This window comes from Rhipicephalus microplus, chromosome 4, assembly GCF_043290135.1.
Source record: "Rhipicephalus microplus isolate Deutch F79 chromosome 4, USDA_Rmic, whole genome shotgun sequence".
Classification (NCBI taxonomy): Eukaryota; Metazoa; Arthropoda; class Arachnida; order Ixodida; family Ixodidae; genus Rhipicephalus; species Rhipicephalus microplus.
In genome coordinates, this window is record NC_134703.1 from 180264474 (window position 1) to 180281357 (window position 16884).

Here is a 16884-nt window from a genome sequence, read left to right on the forward strand (position 1 = left end):
TCTCCGTGGCGCAATTGGCTAGCGCGATCGGCTGTTAACCGAAAGGTTGGAGGTTCGAGCTTACCCGGTGGTGGTGCGGCGCTTTTTTTTCTTTGGGCTGATAGTTTTGAAGATATGTTCTGATGGTGGTGAGAGTGGAGCAGGACTGTCTCCTTGGCGCAAATGGCTAGCGCGATCGGCAGTTAACCGAAACGTTGGAGTGTCGAGCCCACGCGGTGGTGGTGCGGAGCTTTGTTTTCTTTGGACTGATAGCTTTGAAGATATATTCTGATGGTGGTGAGACTGGAGCAGGACTGTGTGCGTGGCGCAATTGGCTAGGGCGATCGGCCGTTAACCGAAAGGTTGGAGGTTTGAGCCTTCCCGGGAGTGGTGTGTTGCTCTTTTCTTTGCGCTGATAGCTTTGAAGATATGTTCTGATGGTGGTGAGAGTGGAGCAGGACTGTCTCCGTGGCTCAATTGCCTAGCGTGATCGGCTGTTAACCGAAAGGTTGGAGTTTCGAGCCCACCCGGTGGTGGTGCGGCGCTTTTTTTCTTTGGGCTGATAGCTTTGAAGATATATTCTGATGGTGGTGAGACTGGAGCAGGACTGTCTGCGTGGCGCAATTGGCTAGGGTAATCGGCTGTTAACCGAAAGGTTGGAGGTTTGAGCCTTCCCGGGAGTGGTGTGTTGCTCTTTTCTTTGCGCTGATAGCTTTGAAGATATGTTCTGATGGTGGTGAGAGTAGAGCAGGACTGTCTCCGTGGCGCAATTGGCTAGCGCGATCGGCTTTTAACCGAAAGGTTGGAGGTTCGAGCCCACCCGGTGGTGGTGTGGCGCTTTTTTCTCTTTGGGCTGATAGTTTTGAAGATATGTTCTGATGGTGGTGAGAGTGGAGCAGGACTGTCTCCGTGGCGCAATTGGCTAGCGCGATCGGCTGTTAACCGAAAGGTTGGAGTTTCGAGCCCTCCCGGGAGTGGTGTGTTGCTTTTTTCTTTGCGCTGATAGCTTTGAAGATATGTTCTGATGGTGGTGAAAGTGGAGCAGGACTGTCTCCGTGGCGCAATTGGCTAGCGCGATCGGCTGTTAACCCAAAGGTTGGAGTTTCGAGCCCTCCCGGGAGTGGTGTGTTGCTTTTTTCTTTGCGCTGATAGCTTTGAAGATATGTTCTAATAGTGGTGAAAGTGGAGCACGACTGTCTCCGTGGCGAAATTGGCAAGCGCGATCGGCTGTTAACCGAAAAGTTGGAGGTTCGAGCCCTCCCGGGAGTGGTGTGTTGCTTTTTTCTTTGCGCTGATAGCTTTGAAGATATGTTCTGATGGTGGTGAGAGTGGAGCAGGACTGTCTCCGTGGCGCAAATGGCTAGCGCGATCGGCTTTTAACCGAAAATTTGGAGGTTCGAGCCTTCCCGGGAGTGGTGTGTTGCCTTTTTCTTTGCGCTGATAGCTTTGAAGATATGTTCTGATGGTGGTGAAAGCGCAGCACGACTGTCTCTGTGGCGCAATTGGCTAGCACGATCGGCTTGTAACCGAAATGTTGGAGGTTCGATCCCACCCAGTGGTGGTGCGGCACTTTTTTTTCTTTGGGCTGATAGTTTTGAAGATATGTTCTGATGGTGGTGAGAGTGGAGCAGGACTGTCTCCGTGGGGCAATCGGCTAGCGCGAGCGGCTGTTAACCGAAAGGTTGGAGTTTCGAGCCCTCCCGGGAGTGGTGTGTTGCTTTTTTCTTTGCGCTGATAGCTTTGAAGATGTGTTCTGATGGTGGTGAAAGCGGAGCACGACTGTCTCCGTAGCGCAATTGGCTAGCACGATCGGCTGTTAAGCGAAATGTTGGAGTTTCGAGCCCACCCGGTGGTGGTGCGGCGCTTTTTTTTCTTTGGGCTGATAGCTTTGAAGATATGTTCTGATGGTGGTGAGAGTGGAGCACGACTGTCTCCGTGGCGCAATTGGCTAGCGCAATCGGCTGTTAACCGAAAGGTTGGAGTTTCGAGCCCTCCCGGGAGTGGTGTGTTGCTTTTTTCTTTGGACTGATAGCTTTGAAGATATATTCTGATGGTGGTGAGACTGGAACAGGACTGTGTGCGTGGCGCAATTGGCTAGGGCGATCGGCCGTTAACCGAAAGGTTGGAGGTTTGAGCCTTCCCGGGAGTGGTGTGTTGCTATTTTCTTTGCGCTGATATCTTTGAAGATATGTTCTGATGGCGGTGAGAGTGGAGCAGGACTGTCTCCGTGGCTCAATTGGCTAGCGTGATCGTCTGTTAACCGAAAGGTTGGAGTTTCGAGCCCACCCGGTGGTGGTGCGACGCTTTTTTTTCTTTGGGCTGATAACTTTGAAGATATATTCTGATGGTGGTGAGACTGGAGCAGGACTGTCTGCAAGGCGCAATTGGCTAGGGCGATCGGCCGTTAACCGAAAGGTTGGAGGTTTGAGCCTTCCCGGGAGTGGTGTGTTGCTCTTTTCTTTGCGCTGATAGCTTTGAAGATATGTTCTGATGGTGGAGAGAGTAGAGCAGGACTGTCTCCGTGGCGCAATTGGCTAGCGCAATCGGCTGTTAACCGAAAGGTTGGAGGTTCGAGCCCACCCGATGGTGGTGCGGCGCTTTTTTTTCTTTGGGCTGATAGTTTTGAAGATATGTTCTGATGGTGGTGAGAGTGGAGCAGGACTGTCTCCGTGGCGCAATTGGCTAGCGCGATCGGCAGTTAACCGAAAGGTTGGAGGTTCGAGCCCACGCGGTGGTGGTGCGGAGCTTTTTTTTCTTTGGACTGATAGCTTTGAAGATATATTCTGATGGTGGTGAGACTGGAGCAGGACTGTCTGCGTGGCGCGATTGGCTAGGGTGATCGGCCGTTAACCGGAAGGTTGGAGGTTTGAGCCTTCCCGGGAGTGGTGTGTTGCTCTTTTCTTTGCGCTGATAGCTTGGAAGATATGTTCTGATGGTGGTGAGAGTAGAGCAGGACTGTCTGCGTGGCGCGATTGGCTAGGGTGATCGGCCGTTAACCGGAAGGTTGGAGGTTTGAGCCTTCCCGGGAGTGGTGTGTTGCTCTTTTCTTTGCGCTGATAGCTTGGAAGATATGTTCTGATGGTGGTGAGAGTAGAGCAGGACTGTCTCCGTGGCGCAATTGGATAGCGCGATCGGCTGTTAACCATAGGTTGGAGGTTCGAGCCCACCCGGTGGTGGTGCGGCGCTTTTTTTTCTTTGGGCTGATAGTTTTGAAGATATGTTCTGATGGTGGTGAGAGTGGAGCAGGACTGTCTCCGTGGCGCAATTGGCTATCGCGATCGGCTGTTAACCGAAAGGTTGGAGTTTCGAGCCCTCCCGAGAGTGGTGTGTTGCTTTTTTCTTTGCGCTGATAGCTTTGAAGATATGTTCTGATGGTGGTGAAAGCGGAGCACGACTGTCTCCGTGGCGCAATTGGCTAGCACGATCGGCTGTTAACCGATATGTTGGAGGTTCGAGCCCACCCAGTGGTGGTGCGTTGCTTTTATTTTCTTTGGGCTGATAGCTCTGAAGAAATGTTCTGACGGTGGTGAGAGTGGAGCAGGACTGTCTCCATGGCGCAATTGGCTAGCGCGATCGGCTGTTAACCGAAAGGTTGGAGGTTCGAGCCCACCCGGTGATGGTGCGGCGCTTTTTTTTCTTTGGGCTGATAGTTTCGAAGATATGTTCTGATGGTGGTGATGGTGGTGAGAGTGGAGCAGGACTGTCTCCGTGGCGCAATTGGCTAGCGCGATCGGCTGTTAACCCAAAGGTTGGAGTTTCGAGCCCTCCCGGGAGTGGTGTGTTGCTTTTTTCTTTGCGCTGATAGCTTTGAAGATATGTTTTAGTAGTGGTGAAAGAGGAGCACGACTGTCTCCGTGGCGAAATTGGCAAGCGCGATCGGCTGTTAACCGAAAAGTTGGAGGTTCGAGCCCTCCCGGGAGTTGTGTGTTCCTTTTTTCTTTGCGCTGATAGCTTTGAAGATATGTTCTGATGGTGGTGAGAGTGGAGCAGGACTGTCTCCGTGGCGCAATTGGCTAGCGCGATCGGCTTTCAACCGAAAATTTGGAGGTTCGAGCCCTCCCGGGAGTGGTGTGTTTCCTTTTTCTTTGCGCTGATGGCTTTGAAGATATGTTCTGATGGTGGTGAAAGTGGAGCACGACTGTCTCCGTGGCGAAATTGGCAAGCGCGATCGGCTGTTAACCGAAAAGTTGGAGGTTCGAGCCCTCCCGGGAGTTGTGTGTTCCTTTTTTCTTTGTGCTGGTAGCTTTGAAGATATGTTCTGATGGTGGTGAGAGTAGAGCAGGACTGTCTCCGTGGCGCAATTGGCTAGCGCGATCGGCTGTTAACCGAAAGGTTGGAGGTTCGAGCTTACCCGGTGGTGGTGCGGCGCTTTTTTTTCTTTGGGCTGATAGTTTTGAAGATATGTTCTGATGGTGGTGAGAGTGGAGCAGGACTGTCTCCTTGGCGCAAATGGCTAGCGCGATCGGCAGTTAACCGAAACGTTGGAGTGTCGAGCCCACGCGGTGGTGGTGCGGAGCTTTGTTTTCTTTGGACTGATAGCTTTGAAGATATATTCTCATGGTGGTGAGACTGGAGCAGGACTGTGTGCGTGGCGCAGTTGGCTAGGGCGATCGGCCGTTAACCGAAAGGTTGGAGGTTTGAGCCTTCCCGGGAGTGGTGTGTTGCTCTTTTCTTTGCGCTGATAGCTTTGAAGATATGTTCTGATGGTGGTGACAGTGGAGCAGGACTGTCTCCGTGGCTCAATTGGCTAGCGTGATCGGCTGTTAACCGAAAGGTTGGAGTTTCGAGCCCACCCGGTGGTGGTGCGGCGCTTTTTTTTCTTTGGGCTGATAGCTTTGAAGATATATTCTGATGGTGGTGAGACTGGAGCAGGACTGTCTGCGTGGCGCAATTGGCTAGAGTAATCGGCTGTTAACCGAAAGGTTGGAGGTTTGAGCCTTCCCGGGAGTGGTGTGTTGCTCTTTTCTTTGCGCTGATAGCTTTGAAGATATGTTCTGATGGTGGTGAGAGTAGAGCAGGACTGTCTCCGTGGCGCAATTGGCTAGCGCGATCGGCTTTTAACCGAAAGGTTGGAGGTTCGAGCCCACCCGGTGGTGGTGCGGCGCTTTTTTCTCTTTGGGCTGATAGTTTTGAAGATATGTTCTGATGGTGGTGAGAGTGGAGCAGGACTGTCTCCGTGGCGCAATTGGCTAGCGCGATCGTCTGTTAACCGAAAGGTTGGAGTTTCGAGCCCTCCCGGGAGTGGTGTGTTGCTTTTTTCTTTGCGCTGATAGCTTTGAAGATATGTTCTGATGGTGGTGAAAGTGGAGCAGGACTGTCTCCGTGGCGCAATTGGCTAGCGCGATCGGCTGTTAACCCAAAGGTTGGAGTTTCGAGCCCTCCCGGGAGTGGTGTGTTGCTTTTTTCTTTGCGCTGATAGCTTTGAAGATATGTTCTAATAGTGGTGAAAGTGGAGCACGACTGTCTCCGTGCCGAAATTGGCAAGCGCGATCGGCTGTTAACCGAAAAGTTGGAGGTTCGAGCCCTCCCGGGAGTGGTGTGTTGCTTTTTTCTTTGCGCTGATAGCTTTGAAGATATGTTCTGATGGTGGTGAGAGTGGAGCAGGACTGTCTCCGTGGCGCAAATGGCTAGCGCGATCGGCTTTTAACCGAAAATTTGGAGGTTCGAGCCTTCCCGGGAGTGGTGTGTTGCCTTTTTCTTTGCGCTGATAGCTTTGAAGATATGTTCTGATGGTTGTGAAAGCGCAGCACGACTGTCTCTGTGGCGCAATTGGCTAGCACGATCGGCTTGTAACCGAAATGTTGGAGGTTCGAGCCCACCCAGTGGTGGTGCGGCACTTTTTTTTCTTTGGGCTGATAGTTTTGAAGATATGTTCTGATGGTGGTGAGAGTGGAGCAGGACTGTCTCCGTGGGGCAATCGGCCAGCGCGATCGGCTGTTAACCGAAAGGTTGGAGTTTCGAGCCCTCCCGGGAGTGGTGTGTTGCTTTTTTCTTTGCGCTGATAGCTTTGAAGATGTGTTCTGATGGTGGTGAAAGCGGAGCACGACTGTCTCCGTAGCGCAATTGGCTAGCACGATCGGCTGTTAAGCGAAATGTGGAGTTTCGGGCCCACCCGGTGGTGGTGCGGCGCTTTTTTTTCTTTGGGCTGATAGCTTTGAAGATATGTTCTGATGGTGGTGAGAGTGGAGCACGACTGTCTCCGTGGCGCAATTGGCTAGCGCAATCGGCTGTTAACCGAAAGGTTGGAGTTTCGAGCCCTCCCGGGAAAGGTGTGTTGCTTTTTTCTTTGCGCTGATAGCTTTGAAGATATGTTCTGAAGGTGGTGAAAGCGGAGCACGACTGTCTCCGTGGCGCAATTGGCTAGCACGATCGGCTGTTAACCGATATGTTGGAGGTTCGAGCCCACCCAGTGGTGGTGCGGCGCTTTTATTTTCTTTGGGCTGATAGCTCTGAAGAAATGTTCTGACGGTGGTGAGAGTCGAGCACGACTGTCTCCGTGGCGCAAATGGCTAGCGCGATCGGCAGTTATCTGAAAGGTTGGAGTGTCGAGCCCACGCGGTGGTGGTGTGGAGCTTTGTTTTCTTTGGACTGATAGCTTTGAAGATATATTCTGATGGTGGTGAGACTGGAGCAGGACTGTGTGCGTGGCGCAATTGGCTAGCGCGATCGGCTGTTAACCGAAAGGTTGGAGTTTCGAGCCCTCCCGGGAGTGGTGTGTTGCTTTTTTCTTTGCGCTGATAGCTTTGAAGATATGTTCTGATGGTGGTGAAAGCGGTGCACGACTGTCTCCGTGGCGCAAATGGCTAGCGCGATCGGCAGTTAACCGAAAGGTTGGAGGTTCGAGCTCACGCGGTGGTGGTGCGGAGCTTTTTTTTTCTTTGGACTGATAGCTTTGAAGATATATTCTGATGGTGGTGAGACAGGAGCAGGACTGTCTGCGTGGCGCAATTGGCTAGGGCGATCGGCCGTAACCAAAAGGTTGGAGGTTTGAGCCTTCCCGGGAGTGGTGTGTTTCTCTTTTCTTTGCGCTGATAGCTTTGAAGATATGTTCTGATGGTGGTGAGGGTGGAGCAGGACTGTCTCCGTGGCGCAATTGGCTAGCGTGATCGGCTGTTAACCGAAAGGTTGGAGGTTCGAGCCCACCCTATGGTGGTGCGGCGCTTTTTTTTTCTTTGGGCTGATAGTTTTGAAGATATGTTCTTATGGTGGTGAGAGTGGAGCAGGACTGTCTCCGTGGCGCAATTGGCTATCGCGATCGGCTGTTAACCGAAAGGTTGGAGTTTCGAGCCCTCCCGGGAGTGGTGTGTTGCTTTTTTCTTTGCGCTGATAGCTTTGAAGATATGTTCTGATGGTGGTGAAAGCGGAGCACGACTGTCTCCGTGGCGCAATTGGCTAGCACGATCGGCTGTTAATCGATATGTTGGAGGTTCGAGCCCACCCAGTGGTGGTGCGGTGCTTTTATTTTCTTTGGGCTGATAGCTCTGAAGAAATGTTCTGATGGTGGTGAGAGTGGAGCAGGACTGTCTCCGTGGCGCAATTGGCTAGCGCGATCGGCTGTTAACCGAAAGGTTGGAGGTTCGAGCCCACCCGGTGGTGGTGCGGCGCTTTTTTTTTCTTTGGGCTGATAGTTTTGAAGATATGTTCTGATGGTGGTGAGAGTGGAGCAGGACTGTCTCCGTGGCGCAATTGGCTATCGCGATCGGCTGTTAACCGAAAGGTTGGAGCTTCGAGCCCTCCCGGGAGTGGTGTGTTGCTTTTTTCTTTGCGCTGATAGCTTTGAAGATATGTTCTGATGGTGGTGAAAGCGGAGCACGACTGTCTCCGTGGCGCAATTGGCTAGCACGATCGGCTGCTAACCGATATGTTGGAGGTTCGAGCCCACCCAGTGGTGGTGCGGTGCTTTTATTTTCTTTGGGCTGATAGCTCTGAAGAAATGTTCTGACGGTGGTGAGAGTGGAGCAGGACTGTCTCCGTGGCGCAATTGGCTAGCGCGATCGGCTGTTAACCGAAAGGTTGGAGGTTCGAGCCCACCCGGTGATGGTGCGGCGCTTTTTTTTCTTTGGGCTGATAGTTTTGAAGATATGTTCTGATCGTGGTGAGAGTGGAGCAGGACTGTCTCCGTGGCGCAATTGGCTAGCGCGATCGGTTGTTAACCCAAAGGTTGGAGTTTCGAGCCCTCCCGGGAGTGGCGTGTTGCTTTTTTCTTTGCGCTGATAGCTTTGAAGATATGTTCTAATAGTGGTGAAAGTGGAGCACGACTGTCTCCGTGGCGAAATTGGCAAGCGCGATCGGCTGTTAACCGAAAAGTTGGAGGTTCGAGCCCTCCCGGGAGTTGTGTGTTCCTTTTTTCTTTGCGCTGATAGCTTTGAAGATATGTTCTGATGGTGGTGAGAGTGGAGCAGGACTGTCTCCGTGGCGCAATTGGCTAGCGCGATCGGCTTTTAACCGAAAATTTGGAGGTTCGAGCCCTCCCGGGAGTGGTGTGTTGCCTTTTTCTTTGCGCTGATAGCTTTGAAGATATGTTCTGATGGTGGTGAGAGCGGAGAAGGACTGTCTGCGTGGCGCAATTGGCTAGGGCGATCGGCCGTTAACCGAAAGGTTGGAGGTTTGAGCCTTCCCGGGAGTGGTGTGTTGCTCTTTTCTTTGCGCTGATAGCTTTGAAGATATGTTCTGATGGTGGTGAGAGTAGAGCAGGACTGTCTCCGTGGCGCAATTGGCTAGTGCGATCGGCTGTTAACCGAAAGGTTGGAGGTTCGAGCTTACCCGGTGGTGGTTCGGCGCTTTTTTTTCTTTGGGCTGATAGTTTTGAAGATATGTTCTGATGGTGGTGAGAGTGGAGCAGGACTGTCTCCGTGGCGCAATTGGCTAGCGCGATCGGCTGTTAACCGAAAGGTTGGAGTTTCGAGCCCTCCCGGGAGTGGTGTGTTGCTTTTTTTTGCGCTGATAGCTTTGAAGATATGTTCTGATGGTGGTGAAAGCGGAGCATGACTGTCTCCGTGGCGCAATTGGCTAGCACGATCGGCTGTTAACCGATATGTTGGAGGTTCAAGCCCACCCAGTGGTGGTGCGGCGCTTTTATTTTCTTTGGGCTGATAGCTCTGAAGAAATGTTCTGACGGTGGTTAGAGTGGAGCACGACTGTCTCCGTGGCGCAAATGGCTAGCGCGATCGGCAGTTAACCGAAAGGTTGGAGTGTCGAGCCTACGCGGTGGTGGTGCGAAGCTTTGTTTTCTTTGGACTGATAGCTTTGAAGATATATTCTGATGGTGGTGAGACTGGAGCAGGACTGTGTGCGTGGTGAGATTGGCTAGGGTGATCGGCCGTTAACGGAAAGGTTGGAGGTTTGAGCCTTCCCGGGAGTGGTGTGTTGCTCTTTTCTTTGCGCTGATAGCTTTGAAGATATGTTCTGATGGTGGTGAGAGTAGAGCAGGACTGTCTCCGTGGCGCAATTGGCTAGCGCGATCGGCTGTTAACCGAAATGTTGGAGGTTCGAGCCCACCCAGTGGTGGTGCGGTGCTTTTATTTTCTTTGGGCTGATAGCTCTGAAGAAATGTTCTGACGGTGGTGAGAGTGGAGCAGGACTGTCTCCGTGGCGCAATTGGCTAGCGCGATCGGCTGTTAACCGAAAGGTTGGAGGTTCGAGCCCACCCGGTGGTGGTGCGGCGCTTTTTTTTCTTTGGGCTGATAGTTTTGAAGATATGTTCTGATGGCGGTGAGAGTGGAGCAGGACTGTCTCCGTGGCGCAATTGGCTAGCGCGATCGGCTGCTAACCTAAAGGTTGGAGGTTCGAGCCCACCCGGTGGTGGTGCGGCGCTTTTTTCTCTTTGGGCTGATACTTTTGAAGATATGTTCTGATGGCGGTGAGAGTGGAGCAGGACTGTCTCCGTGGCGCAAATGGCTAGCGCGATCGGCAGTTAACCGAAAGGTTGGAGGTTCGAGCCCACGCGGTGGTGGTGTGTTGCTCTTTTCTTTGCGCTGATAGCTTTGAAGATATGTTCTGATGGTGGTGAGAGAGGAGCAGGACTGTCTCCGTGGCGCAATTGGCTAGCGCGATCGGCTGTTAACCGAAAGGTTGGAGGTTCGAGCCCTCCCGCGAGTGGTGTGTTGCTTTTTTCTTTGCGCTGATAGCTTTGAAGATATGTTCTAATGGTGGTGAAAGTGGAGCACGACTGTCTCCGTGGCGCAATTGGCTAGCACGATCGGCTGTTAACCGAAATGTTGGAGGTTCGAGCCCACCCAGTGGTGGTGCGGCGCTTTTATTTTCTTTGGGCTGATAGCTCTGAAGAAATGTTCTGACGGTGGTGAGAGTGGAGCACGACTGTCTCCGTGGCGCAAATGGCTAGCGCGATCGGCAGTTAACCTAAAGGTTGCAGGTTCGAGCCCACGCGGTGGTGGTGCGGAGCTTTTTTTTTCTTTGGACTGATAGCTTTGAAGATATATTCTGATGGTGGTGAGACTGGAGCAGGACTGTCTGCGTGGCGCAATAGGCTAGGGCGATCGGCCGTTAACCGAAAGGTTGGAGGTTTGAGCCTTCCCGGGAGTGGTGTGTTGCTCTTTTCTTTGCGCTGATAGCTTTGAAGATATGTTCTGATGGTGGTGAGAGTGGAGCAGGACTGTCTCCGTGGCGCAATTGGCTAGCGCGATCGGCTGTTAACCGAAAGGTTGGAGGTTCGGGCCCTCCCGGGAGTGGTGTGTTGCTTTTTTCTTTGCGCTGATAGCTTTGAAGATATGTTCTAATGGTGGTAAAAGTGGAGCTCGACTGTCTCCGTGGCGAAATTGGCAGGCGCGATCGGCTGTTAACCGAAAAGTTGGAGGTTCGAGCCCTCCCGGGAGTGGTGTGTTGCTTTTTTCTTTGCGCTGATAGCTTTGAAGATATGTTCTGATGGTGGTGAGAGTGGAGCAGGACTGTCTCCGTGGCGCAATTGGCTAGCGCGATCGGCTTTTAACCGAAAATTTGGAGGTTCGAGCCCTCCCGGGAGTGGTGTGTTGCCTTTTTCTTTGCGCTGATAGCTTTGAAGCTATGTACTGATGGTGGTGAAAGCGGAGCACGACTGTCTCCGTGGCGCAATTGGCTAGCACGATCGGCTGTTAACCGAAATGTTGGAGGTTCGAGCCCACCCAGTGGTGGTGCGGCGCTTTTATTTCTTTAGACTGATAGCTTTGAAGATATATTCTGATGGTGGTGAGACTGGAGCAGGACTGTGTGCGTGGCGCAATTGGCTAGGGCGATCGGCCGTTAACCGAAAGGTTGGAGGTTTGAGCCTTCCCGGGAGTGGTGTGTTGCTCTTTTCTTTGCGCTGATAGCTTTGAAGATATGTTCTGATGGGGCTGAGAGTGGAGCAGGACGGTCTCCGTGACGCAATTGGCTTGCGCGATCGGCTGTTAACCGAAAGGTTGGAGGTTCGAGCCTACCTGGTTGTGGTGCGGCTCTTCTTTTTCCTTGGGCTGATAGCTCTGAAGAAATGTTCTGACGGGGGTGAGAGCGGAGCACGGCTGTCTCCATGGCGCAACTGGCTAGCGCGATGGGCTGTTAACCGAAAGGTTGGAGGTTCGAGCCCACCGGGTGGTGTTGCGGCGCTTTTTTTCTTTGGGCTGATAGCTTTGAAGAAATGTTCTGACGGTGGTGAGAGTGGAGCAGGAGTGTCTCTTTGGCGCCATTGGCTAGCGCGATCGGCTGTTAACCGAAAGTTTGGAGGTTCGAGCCCTTCCGGGAGTGGTGTGTTGCTTTTTGCTTTGCACTGATAGCTTTGAAGATATGTTCTGATGGTGGTGAGAGTGAGCAAGGCTGTCTCCGTGGTGCAATTGGCCAGCGAGATAGGATGTTAACCGAAAGGTTGGAGGTTCGAGCCCACCCGGTGGTGGGGCGGCGCTTTTTTTCCTTTGGGCTGATACCTTTGAAGATATCTTCTGATGGTGGTGAGAGTGGAACAGGACTGTCTCCGTGGCGGAATTGGCTAGCGCGATCGGCTGTTTACCGAAAGGTTTGAGGTTCGAGCCCACCCGGTTGTGGTGCGGCGCTTTTTTTTCTTTGGGCTGATAGCTTTGAAGATATCTTCTGATGGTGGTGAGACTGGAGCAGGACTGTCTGCGTGGCGCAATTGGCTAGGGTAATCGGCTGTTAACCGAAAGGTTGGAGGTTTGAGCCTTCCCGGGAGTGGTGTGTTGCTCTTTTCTTTGCGCTGATAGCTTTGAAGATATGTTCTGATGGTGGTGAGAGTAGAGCAGGACTGTCTCCGTGGCGCAATTGGCTAGCGCGATCGGCTGTTAACCGAAAGGTTGGAGTTTCGAGCCCTCCCGGGAGTGGTGTGTTGCTTTTTTCTTTGCGCTGATAGCTTTGAAGATATGTTCTGATGGTGGTGAAAGTGGAGCAGGACTGTCTCCGTGGCGCAATTGGCTAGCGCGATCGGCTGTTAACCCAAAGGTTGGAGTTTCGAGCCCTCCCGGGAGTGGTGTGTTGCTTTTTTCTTTGCGCTGATAGCTTTGAAGATATGTTCTAATAGTGGTGAAAGTGGAGCACGACTGTCTCCGTGCCGAAATTGGCAAGCGCGATCGGCTGTTAACCGAAAAGTTGGAGGTTCGAGCCCTCCCGGGAGTGGTGTGTTGCTTTTTTCTTTCCGCTGATAGCTTTGAAGATATGTTCTGATGGTGGTGAGAGTGGAGCAGGACTGTCTCCGTGGCGCAAATGGCTAGCGCGATCGGCATTTAACCGAAAATTTGGAGGTTCGAGCCTTCCCGGGAGTGGTGTGTTGCCTTTTTCTTTGCGCTGATAGCTTTGAAGATATGTTCTGATGGTGGTGAAAGCGCAGCACGACTGTCTCTGTGGCGCAATTGGCTAGCACGATCGGCTTGTAACCGAAATGTTGGAGGTTCGAGCCCACCCAGTGGTGGTGCGGCACTTTTTTTTCTTTGGGCTGATAGTTTTGAAGATATGTTCTGATGGTGGTGAGAGTGGAGCAGGACTGTCTCCGTGGGGCAATCGGCCAGCGCGATCGGCTGTTAACCGAAAGGTTGGAGTTTCGAGCCCTCCCGGGAGTGGTGTGTTGCTTTTTTCTTTGCGCTGATAGCTTTGAAGATGTGTTCTGATGGTGGTGAAAGCGGAGCACGACTGTCTCCGTAGCGCAATTGGCTAGCACGATCGGCTGTTAAGCGAAATGTTGGAGTTTCGGGCCCACCCGGTGGTGGTGCGGCGCTTTTTTTTCTTTGGGCTGATAGCTTTGAAGATATGTTCTGATGGTGGTGAGAGTGGAGCACGACTGTCTCCGTGGCGCAATTGGCTAGCGCAATCGGCTGTTAACCGAAAGGTTGGAGTTTCGAGCCCTCCCGGGAAAGGTGTGTTGCTTTTTTCTTTGCGCTGATAGCTTTGAAGATATGTTCTGAAGGTGGTGAAAGCGGAGCACGACTGTCTCCGTGGCGCAATTGGCTAGCACGATCGGCTGTTAACCGATATGTTGGAGGTTCGAGCCCACCCAGTGGTGGTGCGGCGCTTTTATTTTCTTTGGGCTGATAGCTCTGAAGAAATGTTCTGACGGTGGTGAGAGTCGAGCACGACTGTCTCCGTGGCGCAAATGGCTAGCGCGATCGGCAGTTATCTGAAAGGTTGGAGTGTCGAGCCCACGCGGTGGTGGTGTGGAGCTTTGTTTTCTTTGGACTGATAGCTTTGAAGATATATTCTGATGGTGGTGAGACTGGAGCAGGACTGTGTGCGTGGCGCAATTGGCTAGCGCGATCGGCTGTTAACCGAAAGGTTGGAGTTTCGAGCCCTCCCGGGAGTGGTGTGTTGCTTTTTTCTTTGCGCTGATAGCTTTGAAGATATGTTCTGATGGTGGTGAAAGCGGTGCACGACTGTCTCCGTGGCGCAAATGGCTAGCGCGATCGGCAGTTAACCGAAAGGTTGGAGGTTCGAGCCCACGCGGTGGTGGTGCGGAGCTTTTTTTTCTTTGGACTGATAGCTTTGAAGATATATTCTGATGGAGGTGAGACAGAAGCAGGACTGTCTGCGTGGCGCAATTGGCTAGGGCGATCGGCCGTAACCAAAAGGTTGGAGGTTTGAGCCTTCCCGGGAGTGGTGTGTTTCTCTTTTCTTTGCGCTGATAGCTTTGAAGATATGTTCTGATGGTGGTGAGGGTGGAGCAGGACTGTCTCCGTGGCGCAATTGGCTAGCGTGATCGGCTGTTAACCGAAAGGTTGGAGGTTCGAGCCCACCCGATGGTGGTGCGGCGCTTTTTTTTTCTTTGGGCTGATAGTTTTGAAGATATGTTCTTATGGTGGTGAGAGTGGAGCAGGACTGTCTCCGTGGCGCAATTGGCTATCGCGATCGGCTGTTAACCGAAAGGTTGGAGTTTCGAGCCCTCCCGGGAGTGGTGTGTTGCTTTTTTCTTTGCGCTGATAGCTTTGAAGATATGTTCTGATGGTGGTGAAAGCGGAGCACGACTGTCTCCGTGGCGCAATTGGCTAGCACGATCGGCTGTTAATCGATATGTTGGAGGTTCGAGCCCACCCAGTGGTGGTGCGGTGCTTTTATTTTCTTTGGGCTGATAGCTCTGAAGAAATGTTCTGACGGTGGTGAGAGTGGAGCAGGACTGCCTCCGTGGCGCAATTGGCTAGCGCGTTCGGCTGTTAACCGAAAGGTTGGAGGTTCGAGCCCACCCGGTGGTGGTGCGGCGCTTTTCTTTCTTTGGGCTGATAGTTTTGAAGATATGTTCTGATGGTGGTGAGAGTGGGGCAGGACTGTCTCCGTGGCGCAATTGGCTATCGCGATCGGCTGTTAACCGAAAGGTTGGAGCTTCGAGCCCTCCCGGGAGTGGTGTGTTGCTTTTTTCTTTGCGCTGATAGCTTTGAAGATATGTTCTGATGGTGGTGAAAGCGGAGCACGACTGTCTCCGTGGCGCAATTGGCTAGCACGATCGGCTGTTAACCGATATGTTGGAGGTTCGAGCCCACCCAGTGGTGGTGCGGTGCTTTTATTTTCTTTGGGCTGATAGCTCTGAAGAAATGTTCTGACAGTGGTGAGAGTGGAGCAGGACTGTCTCCGTGGCGCAATTGGCTAGCGCGATCGGCTGTTAACCGAAAGGTTGGAGGTTCGAGCCCACCCGGTGATGGTGCGGCGCTTTTTTTTCTTTGGGCTGATAGTTTTGAAGATATGTTCTGATCGTGGTGAGAGTGGAGCAGGACTGTCTCCTTGGCGCAATTGGCTAGCGCGATCGGTTGTTAACCCAAAGGTTGGAGTTTCGAGCCCTCCCGGGAGTGGCGTGTTGCTTTTTTCTTTGCGCTGATAGCTTTGAAGATATGTTCTAATAGTGGTGAAAGTGGAGCACGACTGTCTCCGTGGCGAAATTGGCAAGCGCGATCGGCTGTTAACCGAAAAGGTGGAGGTTCGAGCCCTCCCGGGAGTTGTGTGTTCCTTTTTTCTTTGCGCTGATAGCTTTGAAGATATGTTCTGATGGTGGTGAGAGTGGAGCAGGACTGTCTCCGTGGCGCAATTGGCTAGCGCGATCGGCTTTTAACCGAAAATTTGGAGGTTCGAGCCCTCCCGGGAGTGGTGTGTTGCCTTTTTCTTTGCGCTGATAGCTTTGAAGATATGTTCTGATGGTGGTGAGAGCGGAGCAGGACTGTCTGCGTGGCGCAATTGGCTAGGGCGATCGGCCGTTAACCGAAAGGTTGGAGGTTTGAGCCTTCCCGGGAGTGGTGTGTTGCTCTTTTCTTTGCGCTGATAGCTTTGAAGATATGTTCTGATGGTGGTGAGAGTAGAGCAGGACTGTCTCCGTGGCGCAATTGGCTAGCGCGATCGGCTGTTAACCGAAAGGTTGGAGGTTCGAGCTTACCCGGTGGTGGTTCGGCGCTTTTTTTTCTTTGGGCTGATAGTTTTGAAGATATGTTCTGATGGTGGTGAGAGTGGAGCAGGACTGTCTCCGTGGCGCAATTGGCTAGCGCGATCGGCTGTTAACCGAAAGGTTGGAGTTTCGAGCCCACCCAGTGGTGGTGCGGCGCTTTTATTTTCTTTGGGCTGATAGCTCTGAAGAAATGTTCTGACGGTGGTTAGAGTGGAGCACGACTGTCTCCGTGGCGCAAATGGCTAGCGCGATCGGCAGTTAACCGAAAGGTTGGAGTGTCGAGCCTACGCGGTGGTGGTGCGAAGCTTTGTTTTCTTTGGACTGATAGCTTTGAAGATATATTCTGATGGTGGTGAGACTGGAGCAGGACTGTGTGCGTGGCGAGATTGGCTAGGGTGATCGGCCGTTAACGGAAAGGTTGGAGGTTTGAGCCTTCCCGGGAGTGGTGTGTTGCTCTTTTCTTTGCGCTGATAGCTTTGAAGATATGTTCTGATGGTGGTGAGAGTAGAGCAGGACTGTCTCCGTGGCGCAATTGGCTAGCGCGATCGGCTGTTAACCGAAATGTTGGAGGTTCGAGCCCACCCAGTGGTGGTGCGGCGCTTTTATTTTCTTTGGGCTGATAGCTCTGAAGAAATGTTCTGACGGTGGTGAGAGTGGAGCACGACTGTCTCCGTGGCGCAAATGGCTAGCGCGATCGGCAGTTAACCTAAAGGTTGCAGGTTCGAGCCCACCCGGTGGTGGTGCGGCGCTTTTTTTTCTTTGGGCTGATAGTTTTGAAGATATGTTCTGATGGCGGTGAGAGTGGAGCAGGACTGTCTCCGTGGCGCAATTGGCTAGCGCGATCGGCTGTTAACCTAAAGGTTGGAGGTTCGAGCCCACCCGGTGGTGGTGCGGCGCTTTTTTTTCTTTGGGCTGATACTTTTGAAGATATGTTCTGATGGCGGTGAGAGTGGAGCAGGACTGTCTCCGTGGCGCAAATGGCTAGCGCGATCGGCAGTTAACCGAAAGGTTGGAGGTTCGAGCCCACGCGGTGGTGGTGTGTTGCTCTTTTCTTTGCGCTGATAGCTTTGAAGATA

At 52.5% G+C, this 16884-nt stretch overlaps 1 non-coding gene across 1 annotated transcript; it reads left to right on the forward strand.

The window, feature by feature from the left end:
- The first annotated feature begins 14559 nt into the window (after nt 1–14559).
- Nucleotides 14560–14633, forward strand: TRNAN-GUU (transfer RNA asparagine (anticodon GUU)). Its single transcript has one exon. It is a non-coding gene; the product is annotated as a tRNA-Asn (tRNA).
- Nucleotides 14634–16884: the final 2251 nt, after the last annotated feature.